The sequence below is a fragment of the Hordeum vulgare genome, chromosome 1H, assembly GCF_904849725.1.
Source record: "Hordeum vulgare subsp. vulgare chromosome 1H, MorexV3_pseudomolecules_assembly, whole genome shotgun sequence".
Taxonomy (NCBI): Eukaryota; Viridiplantae; Streptophyta; class Magnoliopsida; order Poales; family Poaceae; genus Hordeum; species Hordeum vulgare.
In genome coordinates, this window is record NC_058518.1 from 69,736,369 (window position 1) to 69,760,808 (window position 24,440).

The following is a 24,440-nucleotide window of genomic DNA, read 5'->3' on the forward strand; positions in this document are numbered from 1 at the left end:
GCATTTATTCGCCACTACTCCACCCCTGTGCACCGAACCGTTGTGAAGGGCAACGCACTCCATATAAGCCACCCTTCCCCACTGGTGCAGGGGTTAGCAATTCACTGTAATCCATATTCCACTCGACAACAAGCTCCAAGAGCACTGAGACGTTGGGCTATTACCTCCACCGTAGAGGGGCCTGAACTCATACAACCTCAACGTATCTAAGACTCTGCCCATCCTTTCGTACCCTACACATCTACTGTCAGGCTTATACCCACGACAGTACCATCAGGCTTAAGTTACAACTCATTACATAAAAACTTCAGAAAAGCCAAGAGTTTGTAACTTAAATATAGTTCATAAGCCCCAAAATATCCCGCTTGAAGACTAACACTCAAGTTTCTCCCCCTTTGTCATCAAGTGACAAAAAGGGACAAACTGAGGACTAATGCCCATGAAGACTTCACTTCTTGGCGGTTGATGAAGAGCTGTGATGCTTCTTGGGAGTAGTCATCTTCCTTGGTCCGATAGCAGTGTCGAGCTGTTCTTCATCAGTTTCAGCAGTGCGGAATGAAGAAAAGGAGCTGTCTTCAGGTCTGGAACTAGAATGGGCCTGAACTTCTTCTTGGGAGGCCACGACCAGTCAAAGTCTCGCTCAAAGTCCATTTCTTCAAGCTCTGTCTGTGTCTTCAGATGTGCAAGTGTAGCCCAGGTGCGATCAAAAACCTCATGCAGATAGTGATGGTTAAGCTTCACAGAGTTCTATGTTTCAGTGAGGTGTTTTCACAATGGCGCCAAACTGGCGTTTGACCCACTTGTGATTGCGATCCACCTTCTGGTGAAAACTGAGGAGGAGCTCTCTTGTATTCATCATGTGAGGAGGAACGGGGCTTGCCGGACGAGTCTCAGTATCATCCCATGAAGAATAAGCTTCTGGCTCTCTAAACTGGCCATCAAGGGGCCTACTGCCTTCTTCAATCACTGATTTTCCTTTTCCTTCAATGGGATCGAAAGTCTTCTTGTTGACCCGGATAGGAGGCATATAACCAACATGGTTTTGGCAATCAGCATGGAAGTTGATGCCTGTCCTTGTCCTGATGAATCTCATGATCCATGGGGCATATATCTTGTGATCAAATGGACACATAGCATTGTCGGCCAAAGTCCTCAAGAAGAAATCATGGATGTTGATAGGAATACCATGGATGATGTTGAAGAGGATATTCTTCATGAGGCCTACGACATCTTCTTCATCATCATGGCCTTTGATCGGCGCGAGCACACTGCAGAGGATTTTGTAGACAGACCTTGGTGTATATTTGAGCTCGTGGACGAGGAATGTTTTTCTCGGTGATTTTCCTTTAGCCAAAGGCTTCATGAGGACTTCGATCATCCCTTTGGGCAGCTCACGCTCACCACAAAGCTTCACAGCCTCCTCTGAGGGAATTGGTACAGGCAGTTCACGGAGGAGCTCAGTAGCAGGAGCCTTGTAGTGAGTGTTTTGTGTCATCCAGTCAAACACCCAAGTGTTAATGTCTTCAGGGTTGCCAGAGATGTGAAGAGTAGCATAGAACTGAAGAATGAGCTCACTGTTCCAGTCAGAGATGTCGGAGCACATTGGCAGCAAACCAGCGTCATGAAGTACATTGAGGACTAGCTCTAGGCACGGTATAGCTTCAAGTTCAACGTGAGGAATGTGCCTGTGCTGGAATATCTTGTTTCTTCCAAACAGCACTGAGGCATAGTAATTCAGCTGTATCCTAGTCCAAAACTTCAGATTCCTCATTTGAGGCTTGTCATAGGTGTTCTCTCCAATGAAGTACATGCGTTCTTCAAAGAAATTCTCCTTTTGAAACTGTGGTCGCTTGGAGAATGGCTGACGCTGAATTGGCTGAAGATTTTGCTGAAGAACAGGAGGGGAGACAACAATTGCAGTCTCGGGGTTGAGCACGACGAAGGCATTGTCTTGATTAGGTGCATTTTCCTCAGCATTTTCCTCAGGGTGAGGAATTTCATCAGGTGGGGCTTCAGGCTGAGGAGATGGCTCTGGCTGGGCGTCAGGCTGAGGGGCTTGCTCTGGCTGTGCATCAGGCTGAGGAATAGGTTCATCTTGCTCAGGTGGAGGAGTTGGGTCAGCCTGTTCCTCATCTGGAAGATTTTGCTCACAACATTGAATTTCATTAGCTTGAGGATTTTCAGTTTGTTCTTCCTTAGCTGGCTTGGTGGCAGAGGCAGTTTCATTAGCTGGTGCAGCTGATCCTTGAGCAGTGTCTTTCTGAGGAATGAAGGGCTGAGGACTGTCGTCAATACAAATTTCTTCTTTAGTGTGTTCCTCAGAGGCGACATCCTTCATTTCCTCATTTTCCCTTTTCTCTTAATCATCAAGGATGACCATTTCATAAGACGGAGCAACATTTAGGGGCACAGGGTCCAGAGGAGCAGTCTCTTCAAGCGCTTTGAGGCGCTTGGCCTCTATTTCTTAGAAGAGGCCTTTCTCTTTTTGGCTTCCTTCTCAGCAGCCCTGGTTTTCTTCACGTCTGATGCAGACGGAGTCATCTTCTTCACCTTTGAAGCTTTTGGTGAAGGGGTTCTCTCGACAGATTCTTCAGCTGGTTTTGAGGAACCAGCTGGAGCAGAGTCATCAGCTTGCTTTGATGAAGCAGCTGGGTCAGGGGCAGTCTCATCAGCTGCAGCAGTTTCATCAGCTGGAACTTCCATGATGATTTCTTCAATAGCCGGTACATCTACACGGCTTTCTTGGTGTATTTCCTCAGCTTGAGGAGATTCATCTGCTGGCTCTTCAATCAAGGGCTGGGGAGTTGGTGCTGGAGGTGCAGCCTTCTTGTTGTAGTCATCAACAGCTTCAGTGGCTAGCTTGATGAAATTGCTATTGAGACTCTTACGATCTGACAGCTTGGAGTACTTGTCAGTCAAATTCTTCAGCTCAGCCTGTGTTGACACTAGTGCATCAGGCGTCAAGCTGAGGAGATTCTGCTTGAGGAATTTCTCCTTTTTGAGCTTCGCAACCTTGGCCTGCTTGGCCTCCTGTTCTTTCCACTTGGCTTCTTTTATGAAAGTGGCCACCATGTGGCTGATGCCAGGGGGAAGTTTCAAATCATCAAGCGGAGTGTTTGGGTCCTCATACCAGATGTTGATGTAGTCTAGGAGGACCTTGGGGTCCATGGCCAGAGGAATGGCGCTGCCTGATGCTTGAGCTACCCTTTCCTGCTTGTTTCTGATTATGGCTTGCAAGGTTTGATCATCATATTCATCACTGCCCTCTGATGCAGACGGGACGGTGATGATTTTGCTGGGGCTCGGCAGAGTTGCTCTTTCAGTACACACCTGTGTCTTCACCGGAGGTGGTGAAGACTTTGTCTCCGAGCTGGTTGCAGCCGGGAGTGAGGAGCTAGAGGTGGCGGTCATTGGCTTCATGACTTGCTTCTGTACTGGTGTCTCTTGAGGCTTTGGTGGTGGTGCTGAGGATTTTGTAGCTGAGGGTTTTGGCGCTGAGGGTTTTGTAACTGATGCTTGAGCAGACTTCTCTTGAGGCTTTGGAGCCCTTGGCTTTGACGTCACAGACTGTGGTTGAGGAATTGCTGAACCAGAGGTCTCAGCAGCAGAGGAAGTGGCTACAGCTGAGGCAGCAGCTGAGGATTCACTGAATTTCCTCACTGCAGCATCTGCCTGTTTCTTGAGCTTAGCTAGATGCTTTTCCTTCTCATCTGGATAGGCATCAAAGGTCTTGAGGCTTGAGGGATGTGCTACTTGATGAGCCTCAAGTGGGGCCCGTTTGCCAGGAGGCTTTAGAGCGAATTTCTTCGCGTACTTGGCAGTTACAAACCTGTATTCCTTCCATTCCTTAGCCCATCGGCGTTCTATCTTCTACAGCCGAATCTTTCTCTTGGCCATTGTTTCATTTTCATCAGGTGTGCAATAGTCCAAGTAAATATCCTCAGGGATATCCACAACTGTGTTCTGCTCAAGTTTCTTTCCTCCCTTCTGCTTTCTATCATCCTCCATTTTCTTCAGCTGAGGATTTTGCTGATGAGATTGAACTCTTGAGGATTCTGATGAGACTTGAAGATTTTCTTCAAGAAACGCTGCAAATGAGTTAATGTGATGAGAACCGAGAGATTCATCAACTGACATGTGTGTACCTGTGAACAGAGTATAGTTGCGAGGAATTTGGAGAGGTCATATGCGTTCTCAGATTTGAAGAAAATGAAAAAGTTTGACAGTTGAGGAATTTAACCAGTGGTTGAGGAATTTGCCTAAGCATACTGTTCTTGGGTTCCAGAGTTGTACAGGTCCGAAAATTCGCACAATTGAGGAATCTCGTGAAAATCTTAGATGCTTAGTGAAGTTCATCAATGGTGTGGTGATATGCAGTGCTTGAGGAATGAAGTGCATATCGATTCTTGAGGAAAAACAGATTTCACATAGGAGATGTAAAATAGTAGATCTAACTTGCTGTAAAAGTGGGATTTATTTACCCTTGAAGGTGCGCACGAAGAACACAGAAAAGGTGTGTAGAGAAGCTCTTCGGTCGCGTGTCCAATGCACCCTAACCCGGCGACAAAGGACGTCTACGGCGGCGGCAGACTAAGATGGTCCGACTCCGGCGTGGTTCCGGCGACGAAGAAGTCGAGGCAGTGAATCTCTTCCTCACCGGCGATGAGACTTCCAGCGGTGGCGCTAGGGTTCGGTGCTTTTTGCTGTAGCAGGAGAGTGATGGGGCGAAGAAGAGTTTGCCGAGGGGGATAAGGACATATTTATAGCCAGACAATTACTGTTGGCGCAAAGATTTCGGACCAAACAACCCCTGCCTCTACGTCTCCGCAGGACACATGTAGTTCCCGAGCAAGGCGGTGGAGATAGTGGAGATCGTGGTTATCCAAACGTGGGAAGTGGGGTTCAGTTACGGTACATTAAAGAAACAAGTTTTGAAGATTTGAGTATTTTCGTTACAAAATCATCAGCTGACAAGGACGCAGTGAGGATTTTGAACAAATTTCAAGTAGAACGCATATGAAGAATCGAGTAGACTGGATGAGAATAGCATAGAGGGAAAGTAGGGTCTGATCACATTCACTTAGAAGAAATAGCTATAAGTGATTGCTGTTGAGGACTTGAAATCATAGTCTATGTAGTCAAACGAAAGTCATCAAGTGTTTTTGAAGATTTTGTGATAAATCGTCACAATGAAGAACAACTGTTTTGAGGAAAAACACATTTTGAGGAGATGGAACATTTGAAGAAAATCAACTTGAGGAATTTCACATTGGGCGGTGGCGTGACCCACCATATAAGAATGTTGATTACAGACGCCGCGTACAATTGTCGTAGGGCCCTGAGAATCAATTTATTCGTTGATTTCTTCACATTTAGAGTGATGTTCTTCATGAGTTGAAGAAAATCGATTCATCATGTGTTGCACATCTAAGTCATCAATTTTGCATTAGTGTTAGGATGTGTGCATGTTTTTACAAAACATTTGAAGATTCTAAGATATTTAGCTCACACCGCAACTTGCAAAACCTTTTCTCATCCAAGGGCTTAGTGAAGATATCTGCCGGTTGATCATCAGTCTTCACATGGTCAATGAGGATATTGCCCTTGAGGACATGGTACCGAAGAAAATGATGACGAATCTGGATGTGCTTGGTCTTCGAGTGCTGTACTGGGTTGTATGCAATCTTGATTGCACTCTCATTGTCGCAGTAGAGAGGCACATCCTTCATGTTGATGCCGTAGTCCTTGAGGGTTTGCTTCATCCATAGTAATTGAGCACAGCATGAACCAACAGCAATGTACTCAACTTCGGCAGTGGAGAGTGATACGCAGTTCTGCTTCTTCGAGGACCAGCAAACTAGTGATCTTCCGAGGAAATGGCATGTGCCAGAAGTTGACTTGCGATCCACACGGTCACCAGCATAGTCAGAATCAGAATACCCTACCAGATGAAGATTTGAGCCCTTGGGATACTATAATCCTAGTGTTGGTGTGTGAGCTAAGTATCGAAGAATATGCTTCACAACCTTATGGTGTGATTCCTTCGGTTTTGCTTGAAAACGTGCACACATGCAAACACTAAGCATTATATCTAGCCTAGATGCACATAGATACAATAAAGAGCCAATCATAGAGCGATATACCTGCTGATCAAAATCTTAACCATTTTCATCAGTGTCGAGGTGGCCGTTGGTAGGCATTGGAGTCTTGGCACCTTTGCATTCATGCATGTCGAATTTCCTCAGAACATCCTTGAGGTATTTCTCCTGTGATATGAAGATTCCATTGCATTGTTGACGAATTTGAAGACCTAAGAAGAATTTCAGCTCCCCCATCATAGACATCTGATATTCTTCACTCATCATGTAAGCAAATTCATCACTGTATCGTTTGTCAGTACAACCAAATATGATATCATCGACATATATTTGACACAAAAATAGCTCATTATCATAGGATTTAGTGAAAAGAGTTGGATCGAGTGAACGAGGTTTGAAGCCTTTCTTCATGAGGAATTCCTTCAATGTATCATACCATGCCCGAGGGGCTTGCTTGAGACCATAGAGAGCCTTTTTGAGTCTGAAGACTTTGTCAGGATTCTTTGGATCCTCAAAACCTGGGGGCTGAGCAACATATACTTCTTCCTCAAGCTTACCATTGAGGAATGAACTTTTCACATCCATTTGATATAAGATGATGTTATGATGATTAGCATAAGCTAGTAGTATTCGAATAGCTTCAAGTCTAGCAACAGGTGCAAAAGTTTCATCGAAATCTATTTCTTCAACCTGGGTGTAGCCTTGGGCTACAAGTCGTGCCTTGTTCCTCACCACATGACCATCCTCATCTTGCTTGTTTCGGAAAATCCACTTGGTGCCGATGATGTTGTGCTTGCGAGGATCTGGTCGTTTGACGAGCTCCCATACGTCATTCAGCTTGAATTGAAGAAGTTCGTCTTGCATAGCTTGGATCCACTCCGGTTCCAGAAAAGCCTCAGCAACTTTTGAGGGTTCTGTGATGGATACAAAGGAAAAATGACCACAAAAGTTAACTAAGTGTGAAGCTTTTGAGCGAGTGAGAGGACCTGGCGCGTTGATGTCGTTGAGGATTTTGTCAAGTTCAACTTCATTTGCAATCCTCGGATGAGCTGGTTGAGGATTTCGTCTGGGCTGAGGAAGTGGTTCTGGTGCAATTTCCTTTGGAGCATCTTCTTGGTTTTTATCAGCGATGGGGATCGTTTCTTCACCAATTTCCTCAGTGGGGACAATGTCTTCAGTAGGCTTAAGCTTTATTGCTTCCTCAGGAGACAACTTATCTGGATTAGAAGGCAATTACTCTCTTTGCGAGCCATTAGTTTCATCGAACTGCACATCTACCGTCTCAACAACTTTGTTGTGATAGTTTTTGAAGACTCTGTAGGTGTGCGAGTCCTTTCCATAACCGAGCATAAAACCTTCACGTGCCTTAGGTGCAAATTTTGAGCTATGGTGAGGATCTCTAATCCAACATTTTGCACCGAAGACTTTGAAATAACTTACATTGGGTTTCTTGTCAGTGAGGACTTCATATGAGGTTTTCTTGAGTAATTTGTGAAGATATACCCTGTTGATGATATAGCATGCAGTGTTGATTGCTTCAGGCCAAAAGCGTCGAGGAGTCTGATATTCTTCAAGCATAGTTCTTGCCATTTCAACCAGAGTCCTGTTCTTCCTTTCGACGACACCATTCTACTGAGGAGTATAAGGAGCAGATAATTCGTGAGTAATACCAAGTTCATCAAGATAATCATCAAGACCAGTGTTTTTGAACTCTGTTCCATTATCACTCCTGATATGTTTGATCTTGATGCCAAAGTTCGTCGAGGCCCTTGAAGAAAATCGTTTGAAGATTTCCAGCACTTCAGTTTTATACATTATCATATGCACCCATGTATATCTGGAATAATCATCAACTATGACGAAGCCATATAAAGATGCTGCATTGGTTAGTGTGGCATAGTGAGTAGGTCCAAATAGATCCATATGAAGCAATTCGAATGGACGTGTAGTGGTCATGATAGTCTTCGAGGGATGCCTGGATCTGGTCATTTTCCGAGATTCAGAAGCACCGCACAAATGATCCTTGAAGAATTTGACTGATTCGATGCCGATGCCATGCTTCTTCTTCGCGAGCGTGTGCAAATTTCTCATGGCTGCATGACCTAGTCTTCGGTGCCACAGACATCCTTCTGAGGTTTTTGCTAGTAAGCAAGTGGCTGGTTGAGGACCTGTAGAGAAATCAACAATGTACAAATCCCCTCTTCTTACACCTTCGAAGACTTTGGATCCGTCAGATTCCATGATGACTGCACATCTATATCTACCAAAGATAACAATCATATCAAGATCACAAAGCATCGAGACTGACATGAGGTTAAAACCAAGGGATTCAACAAGCATCACTTTGTCCATATGCCTATCCTAGGAAATAGCCACTTTGCCAAGTCCCAATACCTTGCTATTACCTTTGCCAGCATATGTGATTTGCTTCAGAGGTGATGGAGTTAGTGGCACATTAATCAGCAAGCTTTTATCACCAGTCATGTGATGTATGCAGCCACTATCAAGAACCCACTCAGTATTCTTGGGTTTGTCATCCTACAGATGAATTAGTATAGCTTACCATCTCATATGCTTCAGATTTGAAGAATATGATTTAAATTTCATCAGATAAGAATTTCATCACAACAGAATTATAAGGACGTGTGAAATATTTCTATTTCATCAACATTAGCTTGCGTCCTATCAAGCATTTCCTCAGGTCTCCAGCAAATTGTTCAGATGATGATTTTCATCTGGAGACCTGACCTGCAGAAGTGATTAGTTCGATTTATTCACCACCCACATCTGAAGGGGTGGCAAAGCATTCATCATCCTGCGAGAACCATATGAGAAAGGTGGCTTTGAAGCTAATGCACTTCTCTTAAAAGTAGGGGGGTTAAAGTACTCATATGAATATGCAGAGAACTAGTTTGAGGATTTATGAACATAATGATTTGAAGAGTAATGCTCATATTCATATTCCTTGTAGTTTCCCTGCATGTTAGACGCATTAGCACGGGTACGAGCATAATTTTGACGAGTTGAGGATTTTGATCCTCTTGAAGACTTTGGTCCTCCTGAGGAATTTGATCTGGGGTACAGATTCTTCAGTGGTGGTGTCATGAGGACATTCGCCTGAAGATTTTCAAGACAACTTTTGGGAACCCCGATTTTCCTCAAGGGAGGGCCATTCCTGCAGTTAGTTCCAACATATCGAGCAAATACTTCACCAGATTGATTTTTGAACAGTTTATAGTTGGAGTCAAATGACTCATCTGAGGAATAGGATAATTCACATGAAAAGCCAGTTAGATTAGATGGATCAAAAGGAGGCCCAGTAGCAGCAACCCATGAGGTTTTGGGATACTGCTCAGGTTTCCAATAAGATCCATCAGCATTTAATTTCCTCCCAAAGGCAATTCCTTCTTTCCTCGGGTTCCTGTTCAAGATCTGCTTTTTGAGCACATCACAAAGGGTTTGATGTCCTTTGAGGCTTTTGTATATGCCTGTCACATACAACTCCTTCAACCCTGCATTTTCATCAGTAACATTTGTATTTTCCTCAAGTGAGGAAATAGACACTACAGGTGCAGTTGAAGAATTTGGAGCAATAGAAGCATTTGATGTTTCTGGTGAAGAATTAGCAGTTTCGTGTTCAATGCATTTAAGACATGGAGGAATGAATTCAACTTGACCAGCGCTAATCTGTTGAGCTAGTAATGAATCATTTTCCATACGAAGATCATCATGAGACATCCTCAACTTCTCTAGATCAAGCTTCCTTTGAAGAAATTCATAGGAAAGCTTCTCATGATCAGCGAGGAGTGTATCATAACGATCCTGAACATTATCAAATCTAGACTGAAGACTTTTCACATCTTCAGTGAGGATTTGGGTAAGGTTCATTTCATCATTCAACAGATCATCACTTTTATCTAGCAGTTTCTGAAGCTTTTCCAGGGTAGTTTGTTGTTTAGTGGCAATGATAGCAAGTTCACTGTAACTGGGTTTTTTATAATCATCAGGTTCACAGTCACTTGAATCAGAGGAGGAGGCATTATTTGGTACCTTTGAACCTTTTGCCATGAAGCAATAGGTTGGAGCGAAGTCATCAACATAGTCATCAGTGTGGATGGTGCAATCATTTTCTTCAAGATTGAAGATTGACTTGCTGACGAAAGTGGTTGCCAGTGCAAGCCTAGCCTGTCCGGATTCTGAGTCTTCATCAGAACCCTCTTCTTCATCACATTCCTCTGATTCTGCCTCGGAGTCCATTTCCTTGCCAATAAGTGCCCGAGCCTTTCTGAAACTAGTCTTCTTGTGCGATGAGTACTTTGAAGATGAGGATTTTGATGATTTCTTCTTCTTCTTCGAGTCATCAGAACTGTCATATTTGTATTTCTTCTTCTTTGATTCCTTTCCCCAACGGGGACAATCAGCAATGTAATGACCTGATTTCTTGCACTTGTGGCAGGTTCTTTTCTTGTAGTCCTCAGATGAAGATTCTGATTTCCTCATGTCTCTTCTTGAAGATTTACCAAACTGGCCACGTCGTGTAAACCTCTGGAATTTCCTCACGAGCATTGCAAGCTCCTGTCCAAATTCTTCAGGGTCACCAATGCTGTCATCCGAATCTTCTTCTTCAGATGAGGAAATTGCTCTAGCCTTCAGTGCACGTGGTCTAGAATAGCTTGGTCCATATAGATCTTTCTTTTCTTCTAGCTGGAATTCATGAGTATTTAGCCTTTCGAGTATATCAGCTGGATCAAGCATCTTGTAGTCTGGTCTTTCTTGAATCATCAGAACTAAAGTATCAAATGAAGAATCCAAAGATCTCAGCAGTTTCTTCACAACTTCGTGATCAGTAATGTCTCGAGCTCCCAGTGCTTGCAGTTCATTTGATATGTCAGTGAGGCGATCAAAGGTGTCTTGGCAGCTTTCATTGTCATGCCTCTTGAAGCGATTGAAAAGATTGTGAAGAATATCAACACGAGAGTCACGCTGGGTTGATACTCCTTCATTTACTTTGCACAGTCTCTCCCAGATCAGTGTTGCAGAGCCCAAAGCACTCACTCTTCCAAACTGGCCTGGGCTCAGATGGCCATAGATGATATTCTTCGTTTGAGAATCGAGTTGCTTGAATTTCTTCACATCAACAGCAGAGACACTAGCAGAGATGATGGGGACACCATGTTCCACAATATACCAGAGATCATTATCAATAGCTTGTAGATGCATTTGCATCTTGTTCTTCCAGAAGGGAAAGTTCTTTCCTTCGAAGGTAGGACATGCTGCAGTCACCTTAAACATGCCTGCAGTTGACATAACTAAAACTCCAGGTGATTAAACCAAAATCACACAGAACAAGGGAGTACCTTGCTCTGATATCAATTGAAAGTGCATTATATCGACTAGAGGGGGGGTGAATAGGAGATTTTTAGAATTTCATCACTCAGGAAATTCCTTTTGAGGAAATTCCTCACTGATGACTAACTTACAGCGAAAACAGTAAAGGATCAGAAGTGCAAAGTTTCACAACATCAGTTTTTCAGAGTGAGGAATGTGAAAACAGATTACACAGTGAGTAGGCACGCAAAATACAGAAGAGGATTAACTAGCGTGAAGAATTTGGGGTTGAGGAATTTCAGTTAAAGTCTTCAGCAAATTCTTCAAATAGTAGCAGTGAAAGTCATCAACACATAATCTGAGGAAAGTAAGGAGTTGAGGAATTAGAACCCGTTTCTCAGTGAAGACAGTAGTTGATGACCCAGTTCCAACAGATGTGACAGTCGTATATCTGGTTTGGAGCGGCTTGGTATTGAAACCAAAGGACACACAGTCCCTACCGTGTTCTCCTTGGGCTAAGAACACACAGTCCTCGCCCAACACTCGTGGTAAGTCTTCAGGGCAGACTTCCAAACCCTCACAAACTTGGTCACCCGACGATCCACAACTGACTGCTGGAAAGCTCTAGACCATGACGCCTAACCGTCTGGAGGATGCACAATCCTCAAAGGTAAAAGGCTTCAGTCCCACACAGGAACAACTTCTTCAGTGATGCTCAATCACTAGGTTTGGTTTGTGGTTTCGGTGTATGGGGTATTTCCTCACTGATGAATTACTCTCGAAGACTCTGAGGAATTTGGGTTGCTCTTATAACAAGTGTCAGTTCCTAACGGAGCAGCCAACCAGCTAATGGTTGTGGGGGCGGCTATTTATAGCCTGGGAGCATCCTGACATGATTTGACACTAATGCCCTTAAATAATATGACCGTTGGTGTGGATAAGACCAATGATGTGGCGTGGCTATCAAAACGGCCAGAACCCTCAACTGTGAGAGTCCTCATGTCACTCGTATTCCACACTTGAGGCTTTTGGTAGGATTAGGCTTGGGTTGAGCATCATGAGGAAATTCATTCCAGAGTGTAACTTCGACCCCCTTTAATAGTACGGTGTTCCTATTACTCAAATGCGAAGAAAATAAAACAGAAAGAGTAAATCTTCATGCTTCAAAGTCTTCAAGATGATTTTCTTCAGGACATACCGAATTCCTCAATTTCAGTATCTTTATGAGGAATATCAATTTCATCGCAGATTCTTCGCGATTCAATTATTCAGCTTCAGACCAATTTCTTCAACCGAAGATATATATTTTTAGGGGTCAATATTCATCAAATATCTCAAACTCCTCAATGACTTATAGATCCTATGTACACTCATAAACACATTAGATACTTAACCTATAATTCTTCAAACCACCAAAATCACTAAGGGGCACTAGATGCACTTACAATCTCCCCCTTTTTGGTGGTTGATGACAATTAGGTTAAGTCTTCAACAGGGATCAAAAATATGAAGTGTAAATACTCATTTGAGGAATTTGAAATCAAGATTCAGAGAGACTCCCCGTGAAGATGTGCATATCTTGAGGATTTTGCTTTTCACAGCAAATGCACATTGATGATTTATATCATGGAGAACTCCCCCTGAGTATTGTAAATCATGCATACATGTAACATATCATATGAAGAAGATGAAGATGCATGATCGCAAATGGTATCTGACGAATTCCAGCATGCGTGCATTAAAACTTGAGGAATAAGCATGCGAAGAAAAACGTTCAAAAGCGTCAGAGTACCATCGGGCTTAAGTTACAACTCATTACATAAAAACTTCAGAAAAGCCAAGAGTTTGTAACTTAAATATAGTTCATAAGCCCCAAAATATCCCGCTTGAAGACTAACACTCAAGTTTCTCCCCCTTTGTCATCAAGTGACAAAAAGGGACAAACTGAGGACTAATGCCCGTGAAGACTTCACTTCTTGGTGGTTGATGAAGAGCCGTGATGCTTCTTGGGAGTAGTCTTCTTCCTTGGTCCGATAGCAGTGTCGAGCTATTCTTCATCAGTTTCAGTAGTGCGGAATGAAGAAAAGGAGCTGTCTTCAAGGTCTGGAACTGGAATGGGCCTGAACTTCTTCTTGGGAGGCCATGACCAGTCAAAGTCTCGCTCAACGTCCATTTCTTCAAGCTCTGTCTGAGTCTTCATATGTGCAAGTGTAGCCCAGGTGTGATAAAAAACCTCATGCAGATAGTGATGGTTAAGCTTCACAGAGTTCTGTGTTTCAGTGAGGGTTTTCACAATGGTGCCAAACTGGCGTTTGACCCACTTGTGATTGCGATCCACCTTCTGGTGAAGACTGAGGAGGAGCTCTCTTGTATTCATCATGCGAGGAGGAACGGGGCTTGCCGGACGAGTCTCAGTATCATCCCATGAAGAATAAGCTTATGGCTCTCTGAACTGGCCATCAAGGGGCCTACTGCCTTCTTCAATCACTGATTTGCCTTTTCCTTCAATGGGCTCGAAAGTCTTCTTGTTGACCCGGATAGGAGGCATATAACCAACATGGTTTTGGCAATCAGCGTGGAAGTTGATGCCTGTCCTTGTCCTGATGAATCTCATGATCCATGGGGCATATATCTTGTGATCAAATGGACACATAACATTGTCGGCCAAAGTCCTCAAGAAGAAATCATGGATGTTGATAGGAATACCATGGATGATGTTGAAGAGGATATTCTTCATGAGGCCTACGACATCTTCTTCATCATCATGGCCTTTGATCGGCGCGATCACACTGCAGAGGATTCTGTAGACAGACCTTGGTGTATATTTGAGCTCGTGGACGAGGAATGTTTTTCTCGGTGATTTTCCTTCAGTCAAAGGCTTCATGAGGACTTCCATCATCCCGTTGGGCAGCTCACGCTCACCATAAAGCTTCACAACCTCCTCTGAGGGAATTGGTACAGGCAGTTCACGGAGGAGCTCAGTAGTAGGAGCCTTGTAGTGAGTGTTTTGTGTCATCCAGTCAAACACCCAAGTGTTAATGTCTTCAGGGTTGCCAGAGATGTGAAGATTGGCATAGAACTGAAGAATGAGATCACTGTTCCAGTCAGAGATGTCGGAGCACATTGGCAGCAAACCAGCGTCATGAAGTACATTGAGGACTGGCTCTAGGCACGGTATAGCTTCAAGTTCAACGTGAGGAATGTGCCTGTGCTGGAATATCTTGTTTCTTCCACACAGCACTGAGGCATAGTAATTCAGCTGTGTCCTAGTCCAAAACTTCAGATGCCTCATTTGAGGCTTGTCATAGGGGTTCTCTCCAATGAAGTACATGCGTTCTTCAAAGAAATTCTCCTTTTGAAACTGTGGTCGCTTGGAGAATGGCTGACGCTGAACTGGCTGAAGATTTTGCTGAGGAACAGGAGGGGAGACGACAATTGCAGTCTCGGGGTTGAGCACGACGAAGGCATTGTCTTGAACAGGAGGGGAGACAACAATTGCAGTCTCGGGGTTATAGCCTGGGAGCATCCCGACATGATTTGACACTAATGCCCTTAAATAATAGGACCGTTGGTGTGGATAAGACCAATGATGTGGCGTGGCTATCAAAACGGCCAGAGCCCTCAAATGTGAGAGCCCTCATGTCACTCGTATTCCTCACTTGAGGCTTTTTGTAGGATTAGGCTTGGGTTGAGCATCATGAGGAAATTCATTCCAGAGTGTAACTTCGACCCCCTTTAACAGTACGGTGTTCCTATTACTCAAATACGAAGAAAATAAAACAGAAAGAGTAAATCTTCATGCTTCAAAGTCTTCAAGATGATTTTCTTCAGGACACACCGAATTCCTCAATTTCAGTATCTTTATGAGGAATATCAATTTCATCGCAGATTCTTCGCGATTCAATTCTTCAGCTTCAGACCAATTTCTTCAACCGAAGATATATATTTTAGGGGTCGATATTCATCAAATATCTCAAACTCCTCAATGACTTATAGATCCTGTGTACACTCATAAACACATTAGATACTTAACCTATAAGTCTTCAAACCACCAAAATCACTAAGGGGCACTAGATGCACTTACAGGTGTGATCCATGTGATGTGGTGATGTGATGTGTTAGCTTGTGTGGAGTGTGCCTGTGTTAGTAGGAAGCATGAGATTTGCTCTAGGGTTTATAAAACTTCCCCCTCTCTTTTATCTTAAGCCCTATATTCACTTGTCCCATCCTTGTTTTAAAAATGTCCAAGATTTAGCTTAGTTTTGTGGTGTTTGTGAGCAAGTCAAGTTGCTATTTTGAACCAAGTTTAAAAGGTGTAAATATTCACAAAACAGAGCAAACATATTCTGTATTGTAAATATTTAGTTGCTCCTAAAATTCCTTTTCTATTTTTCTGAATAGGTTATATTTTCTTATGATCAGGGGTACCCTTGTTTCATTTTTCGCATTATATGATTAGCCTGTGCTTTTGTTTCTTTTCCTGGTCTTGATTTAATTAATAAAGTCCCAGGATTTTTCCTTTCTCTCTTATTTGGCACCACTAGTGGGCCCCCTCCGACTAGCAGGCCCATTCCCCCTCTGTGTCTGCCGCAACAGCCCATCCTTGCGTGCTACTCCTTCTTCCTGACGCCGCCCCCCTCGCTCTCGCTTTCCGTCAGACAACCGAGAGAGAGCGAGTCTCCATGAGGGATCACGGACATCGAGGCCCCCCATAAAGCATTGGCGTCCGTGCCCTCTTTTCCCTAGGGTTCCACGTCCCCTCTTTGCGCCACCGCCACTGATACGTCTCAAACGTATCTATAATTTTTGATGGTTTCACGCTGTTATCTTGTCAACTTAGGATGTTTTGTTTACCTTTTATATCTTTTTTGGGACTAACTTATTAACTCAGTGCCAAGTGCCAGTTCCTCTTTTTTCTGTGTTTTTGACTCTTTTCGATCTGATTTTGGAACGGAATCAGAATGGAATAAAATCCCCAAAATAATTTTTTCCAGAACGGAAGAAGATCAGGAGGTTTGAGGGCCAAGCAAGTGTGCCCACAGGGAGCCCACAAGCCCTGTTGCGACAACCAAGCTTGTGGCCTCCCTGGCGCCCCCCTGCCCTAGGTCTTTGGCCTATATATTCCCTAAAAATCCAGAAAAAATCAGGGCGTCCACTAAAACACTTTTCCACCGCCGCAAGCTTCCGTTTCCGTGATATCTCATCTGGAGACCCTTCCCGGTGCCCTGCCGGAGGGGACTTTGGAGTTGGAGGGCTTCTTCATTAACATCATCGCCCCTCCAATGACACGTGAGTAGTTCAGTTCAGACCTACGGGTCCGTAGTTAGTAGCTAGATGGCTTCTTCTCTCTCTTGGATCTTCAATACCAAGTTCTCCATGATCTTCATGGAGATCTATCCGATGTAATCCTCTTTGGCGGTGTGTTTGTCGAGATCCGATGAATTGTGGGTTTGTGATCAGATTATCTATGATATATATTTGAGTCTTTGCTGATTTCTTATATGCATGCTTTGATATCCTTGTAAGTCTCTCCAAGTCTTGGGTTTTGTTTGGCCAACTAGATCTATGATTCTTGCAATGGGAGAAGTCCTTGGTTTTGGGTTCTTACCGTGTGGTGACCTTTCCCAGTGACAGTAGGGGAAGCAAGGCACACATCGTGTAGTTTCCATCAAGGGTAACAAGGTGGGCTTTGTGGTAGATATGAGATTGTCCATCGACATCATGTCATCTTGCTTAAGGCGTTACTCTGTTCTTTTGGACTTAATACACTAGATGCATGCTGGATAGCGGTCGACGTGTGGAGTAATAGTAGTATATGCAGAAAGTATCGGTCTACTTATTTTGGACGTGATGCCTATAGATATAATCATTGCCATAGATGACATCACGACTTTGCGCGGTTCTATCAATTGCTCGACAGTCATTCGTTCACCCATCGTCTACTTGCTTTCATGAGAGAAGCCACTAGTAAACACTACGGCCCCCGGGTCTATTCACACCTATCGTTTACACCTCCGCTTTTACTTTGCTTTATTACTTTGTTGCTTTCAGTTCTCACTTGGAAAACAATCTATAAGGGATTGACAACCCCTTCATAGCGTTGGGAGCAAGTTTTTTGTGTTTGTGCACGCACTTGTGATACTCCTTCACTGGATCGATACCTTGGTTCTCAAAACTGAGGGAAATACTTACCACCGCTGCGCTACATCACCCTTTCTGCTTCGAGGGAACACCAATGCAAGGCTCCAAGGCCATGGTGAAATCCTTTGTATATTTGCCTAGGAAGTCCCTAACGGCGTAGCCGTAGCAGAAGGATTCAGGGTGCCGTTGTTCAGGAGAATCAAGACAAGAACAGTCTCCCGTCAGCACGTGTTTCTGGCGCCGTTGGAAGGGATTTTGTTGCATCAGCAGAAGTATTTCTGGCGCCGTTGCCGGGGAAGGAAGATCAAGTCAAGAACTCATACAATTAGGTGTCGCAAAATCATCTCTTGCATTTACTTTGTTTGCTAGTTGCCTCTCGTTTTCCTCTCCCCCACTTCACATTTGTCGTTTTCATTTGCCTTTTTCGTTTGCCTTTTCCGTTTGCCTTTTTGTCCGCCCTTTTCTCTCGCTTGCTTTCTGTTCGCTTGTGTGCTTTGTGCCTTCAATATTCTTGCATCTTCGCTTGCTGAAAATCTAGTGATATGGATCCTCACCCACTTGCTAATCTCTTTAAGAGATCCAATTATGTTGATCCAATTGCTAGTGAGTTGAGTGCACTTGACTTTCTCTATGGAGTTTTGCATGAGATGCGTGAATCTGAAAATCGTGATGAAGAAATTCATGAAGTGATTCATGAGGGCTCCTTGGATGAAAAGCATGATTGCAATGGTTTCACTATAAATTCTATTAGTGACAATCATGCTAAAATTATGCAAAACCCTAAGCTTGTGGATGCTAGTCTTGCTACGACCACTACTTGTTGCAAAGATCATGATTGGGGTGATGATTTTTCTTTTGATCTTGAAAATTTGTTCAAGCCTTAAGATGAATATGATATTTGCAATAATATTGGAAGTGGGTTTAGTTGCTGATAATCCCACTATTTTTGAAGAGCGTCAACTTTGCATGCATGTGGATCATGAAAAGAATATCCTATGTGATAGTTACATTGTTGAATTCGAATATGATCCCACATGTAATTATAACGAGAGAGGAAAATATGGTGGTAGAAACTTCCATACCACTAAATTACCTCTCGTTATGTTGAGATTGCTATTGTCTCTTTCTTCTTCCTTGCATTTGGTAACTATTGGTTGTCTTGCCAATTTGTTTCCCTATAAAATGCCTATGCATAGGAAGTATGTTAGACTTAGATTCTATCGCTTTTATGCCTAGCTAAGGGCGTTAAACAATAGCCCTTGTTGGGAGGCAACCCAACGAATCTATCCTTTTTCTTTCTGTTTTGTGTTTTCCACACTTTCATAATTCTGTTATGATTGTGTTTCTTGTGTTTCTTTTTTAAGTTTGTGCCAAGCAAAACCGTTATGATTAGTCTTGGGGATGATCGCTTGGTCATGCTGGAAAAGACGGAAACTTTCTGCTCACGAAAAGAATTTTCATTTTTTTTTCTGTAAGAGATTTTGAGTTGATTGTTTTTGCTGTTGATTGCTACGCGAATTCTTCAGACTATCGTAATTGTTCGGAATTTTTGAAGTACCAGAAGTATACGAAGTATACAGATTTCTACAGACTGGTCTGCTGTTAACATATTCTGTTTTTGTTGTGTTGGTTGCTTATTTTGATGAAACTATGGATAGTATCGGGGGGGGGGGGTATTAGCCATGGAAGATTGAAAATATAGTACCCCAACATCAACATGAGTAGAATTTAAGTTTGCTACAGTACCTAAGGAAGTGGTCGTTTGCTTTTTTATACTAATGTTATCACGAGTTTCTGTTTAAGTTTCGTGTTGTGAAGTTTTCAAGTTTTGGGTGAAGTTCTTAGGGACAAAAAGATAAAGAGTGGCAAGACCTCAAGCTTGGGGATGCCCAAGGCACCCCAAGAGATTCAAGGATGCCGTAAAAGCCTAAGCTTGGGGATGCCCCGGGAAGGCATCCCCTCTTTTGTCTTCAATCCATCGGTAACGTTACTTGGGGCTATATTTTTATTCACCACATGTTATGTGTTTTGCTTGGAGCGTCTTGTATCTTAGGAGTCTTTTATTTTTGTTGTGTCACAATCATCCTTGCTGCACACCTAGAGAGAGAGACATGCACTCACCGTGATTTTGTCGAGCTTCACTTATATCCTTTGGTAGACAATTCAGCTCACATATGCTTCACATATATCTTTTGAGCTAGTTGATTTTGCTCTATGTGCTTCACTTATATCTTTTAGAGCACGGCGGTGCGTGGCTTGGTAGTTGATCTATGCTTTGAAAGTAGTCTCAAAAGGGGTAGTTATCCAAAGGGATAGGAAAACTTCCACCTTCATGTGCATTGAATAGTTAGAGAAGTTTGATTCATCTCAACTAGTTTTGAGTTGTGGTTATGGTAATATTGAAGTTATATTAGTAAGGTGTTGTGAATCTAGAAATACTTGTGTTGAAGTTAGTGATTCCCTTATCATGCACGTTTGTGAACCGCAATGTGATGAAGTCTGAGCATGATTAGTCTATTGATTGTCATCCTTTGTGTAGCGGTCGGGATCGCGCGATGGTTTATACCTACCAACCCTTACCCTAGGAGTATGCGTTGAATGCTTTGTTTCGATTACTAATAAAACTTTTGCAACAAGTATATGAGTTCTTCATGACTAATGTTGAGTCCATGGTTTAGATGCACTTTCACCTTCACAATCACTATCTTCTTTAGTGCCGTGCAACTTCCGCCGGTGCACAAAACTCACCATTAGCCTCGTTCAAAACAACCACCATACCTACCTACTATGGCTTTTTCAAAGTCATTCCGAGATATATTGCCATGACTACCACCATGACATGTGCCACCACGTCTACATTGCCATTGCATGATCATAAGATAACTAGCATGACGTTTCCATTTATGTCTATGCCATGCTAGATCATTGTCACGGTACACTACCGAAGGCATTCCATATAGAGTCATCATTGCTCTAAGTTTTGAGTTGTAAGTGTGATGATCATCATTGATGGAGCATTGTCCCATGTGAGTAAATTAAAGAGGCCAAATATGCCCACCAAAATTAAAATATATATTTATATATAAAAAAGAGTCCAAAGAGCCCATCCAAAAAAATGAGAGAAAAAGAGAGAAGGGACAATGCTACCACCTTTCCACACTTGTCCATATTAAGCACCATGATCTTCATGATTGAGAGTCTCTCGTTTTGTCACCACCATATAGCTAGTGGGAAATTTTCATTATATAACTTGGCTTGTATATTCCAATGATAGGCTTCCTCAAAATTGCCTTAGGTCTTCGTGAGCAAGCAAGTTGGATGCACACCCACTAGTTTTATTTAAGAGTGTTCACATACTCTTAGCTCTAGTGCCTCATTTGTATGGCAATCCCTACTCATTCGCATTGATATCTATTGATGAGCATCTCCACAACTCATTGATATGCCTAGTTAATGTGATCATCTTCTCCTTGTTTGTCTTGCAACCTCCACCTCACTTCACACCACTTATAGTGCTAAAACCATGGCTCACGCTCATGTATTGCGTGAGAGTTGAAAAAGTTCGAGAAAGTAAAGGTGTGAAAACAATTACTTGGCCAATACTGGGGTTGTGCATGATTTAAATTCGTTGTGCAATGATGATAGAGCATAGCCAGACTATATGATTTTGTAGGGATAACTTTCTTTTGGCCTTGTTATTTTGAAAGTTCATGATTACTTTGCTAGTTTGCTTGAAGTATTATTGTTTCCACGTCAATAGCAAACTATTGTTTTGAATCTAATGGATCTGAACATTCACGTCACATAAGAGGAGTTACAAAGGACATCTATGCTAGGTAGCATGAAAGCATCAAAAATTCATTCTTTATCACTTCCCTACTCGAGGACGAGCATGAGTTAAGCTTGGGGATGCCTGATACGTCTCAAACGTATCTATAATTTTTGATGGTTTCACGTTGTTATCTTGTCAACTTTGGATGTTTTGTTTAACTTTTATATCTTTTTTGGGACTAACTTATTAACTCAGTGCCAAGTACCAGTTCCTGTTTTTTCTGTGTTTTTGACTCTTTTCAGATCTGATTTGGAACGAAGTCCAAACGGAATAAAATCCCCAAAATGATTTTTTCCAGAACGGAAGAAGATCAGGAGACTTGAGGGCCAAGCAAGTGGGCCCACAGGGAGCCCACAAGCCCTGTTGCCGCGGCCAGGGGGAGGCCGCGACAACCAAGCTTGTGGCCTCCCTGGCGCCCCCCTGCCCTAGGTCTTTGGCCTATATATTCCCTAAAAATCCAGAAAAATCAGGGCGTCCACTAAAACACTTTTCCGCCGCCGCAAGCTTCCGTTTCCGCGATATCTCCTCTGGAGACCCTTCCCGGTGCCCTGCCGGAGCGGACTTTGGAGTTGGAGGGCTTCTTCATCAACATCATCGCCCCTCCAATGACTCGTGAGTAGTTCACTTTAGACCTACGGGTTCGTAGTTAGTAGCTAGATGGCTTCTTCCCTCTCTTGGATCTTCAATACAAAGTTCTCCATGATCTTCATTGAGATCTATCCGATGTAATCCTCTTTTGCGGTGTGTTTGTCGAGATCCGATGAATTGTGGATTTCTGATCAGATTATCTATGATATATATTTGAGACTTTGCTGATTTCTTATATGCATGATTTGATATCCTTGTAAGTCTCTCCGAGTCTTGGGTTTTGTTTGGCCAACTAGATCTATGATTCTTGCAATGGGAGAAGTGCTTGGTTTTGGGTTCTTACCGTGTGGTGACCTTTCCCAATGACAGTAGGGGCAGCAAGGCACACATCGTGTAGTTGCCATCAAGGGTAACAAGGTGGGCTTTGTCATAGATATGAGATTGTCAATCTACATCATGTCATCTTGCTTAAGGCGTTACTCTGTTCTGTTGGACTTAATACACTAGATGCATGCTGGATAGCGGTCGACGTGTGGAGTAATAGTAGTAGATGCAGAAAGTATCGGTCTACTTGTTTTGGACGTGATGCCTATAGATATAATCATTGCCATAGTTGACGTCACGACTTTGCGCGGTTCTATCAATTGCTCGACACTAATTCGTTCACCCACCGTGTACTTGCTTTCATGTGAGAAGCCACTAGTAAACACTACGGCCCCCGGGTCTATTCACACCTATCGTTTACACCTCCGCTTTTACTTTGCTTTGTTACTTTGTTGCTTTCAGTTCTCACTTGGCAAACAATCTATAAGTTATTGACAACCCCTTCATAGCGTTGGGAGCAAGCTTTTTGTGTTTGTGCACGCACTTGTGATACTCCTTCACTGGATCGATACATTGGTTCTCAAAACTGAGGGAAATACTTACCACCGCTGCGCTACATTACCCTTTCGGCTTCGAGGGAACATCAACGCAAGGCTCCAAGGCCACAGGGAAATCCTTTGCATATTTGCCTAGGAAGTCCCTAAAGGCGTAGCCGTAGCAGAAGGATTCCTGGTGCCGTTGCTGAGGAGAATCTAGACAAGAATAGTCTCCCGTCAGCACGTGTTTCTGGCGCCGTTGGAAGGTCTTTTGTTGCATCAGCAGCCACCTCCCTCCATCTCTCTCCATATCTCCTTCCCTCTCAGGTAAGGGCTCTGTAGCTAGGATGAAGAGAGAGAGAGAGAAGTGCACCACGACGTCCTCCGCGCCTCCGTCGTCTCCAGCGCCGGCCACCATGTCCGGGGGATCGAAGGGAATGCCGCGCTCCATTCCCGTCCTCGGTGAGGCCGGGGAGCGACCTCACCGATGGGCAGGAGATCGTCTGTGGCGTGCACCCGTCGGTCTACTTCCCCTGCTTCGATCTGCAGCAGGCCAACTTCGTCAGGGCGTCTTCGTCTTCTCCAGGCAGATCCTCTTCCCGATCGGCGCCTCTCCCTCCTTCCCTAGGTGAGACCTACCCTTCTCCTTCCTTCCCCTCGGTAGACGCGCAGTAGATCGAGGCGGGCCTCTCTAATCAGAGAAGAGCAGGACAGTTCATGGTGTGCATGTGCGTTCTGTGTAGCGTTTGTGCTCGGGCTGTGCAACCTAGAGGAGAAGGGGCGTCCGTCAGGCTCGAGTAGCAACGTAGTTGATCTCCCCCTCGAGCAGCAGTAGCAAGTAGGCATGCCCCGACGACGTCTCTGTTGTCGTTGTTGTCCCTGTGAGATGCAGAGCTGGGGGCCTCGTAGCTTACCTTGGTTGTTGCCCCTGTTCTGTCGAGATCTCTATCATAGCGTAGTGGCGCATGTGTTGTGGTGGATCTGGTGCATTGCGGGTTCGAGTTCGAGAGGAGCAACCCCCCTTTTTATTTTCTTGTCTGGCACAGTGGCATATCAACAACAGAGTAGTTACCTTGCTAGACTTCCTTTCCCTGTCAAGCTAGTGCATGTTAGCAGAGTGGGTTGGGTTTGTGGCTTGAACCAGGAGGTCCTGGGTTCGAAACCTACCACCCCTTTTATTTATTTTTCCTTTTGCTTTACTTGTGCTGTTTTCCTTTGGCTGTTCTAGTTATTGCTGTGGTGTGTTTTACACCATGGGGGGTATTTTGTCTCCCCTCAAACAGCATAATATTCATAGTGTTTTTGCTAGTTTGTGATAGTTGGTGGTGAAGGCTTGTGAGCATGTGTGTAGGTTTGTTCTTGCTAGAGATGCTGGTGTAGGTTATTTTTGCATATATGTATGTGTAGGATCATGTATGTGTGTGTGCACCTTGTGGATGTGTGGCACTAATGAGGTGAGTCCATGTTGTGCAAGTGAGAAGCATGTGTGGGTGTTTTCCCATGTGCATGTTGTATGTGTGTGTGTCCTATCTAGTGCAAGTATGTGGTGCATGTGAGAGTGTGTGTGCTTGTGTGTGTGTGTGTGTGTATCAC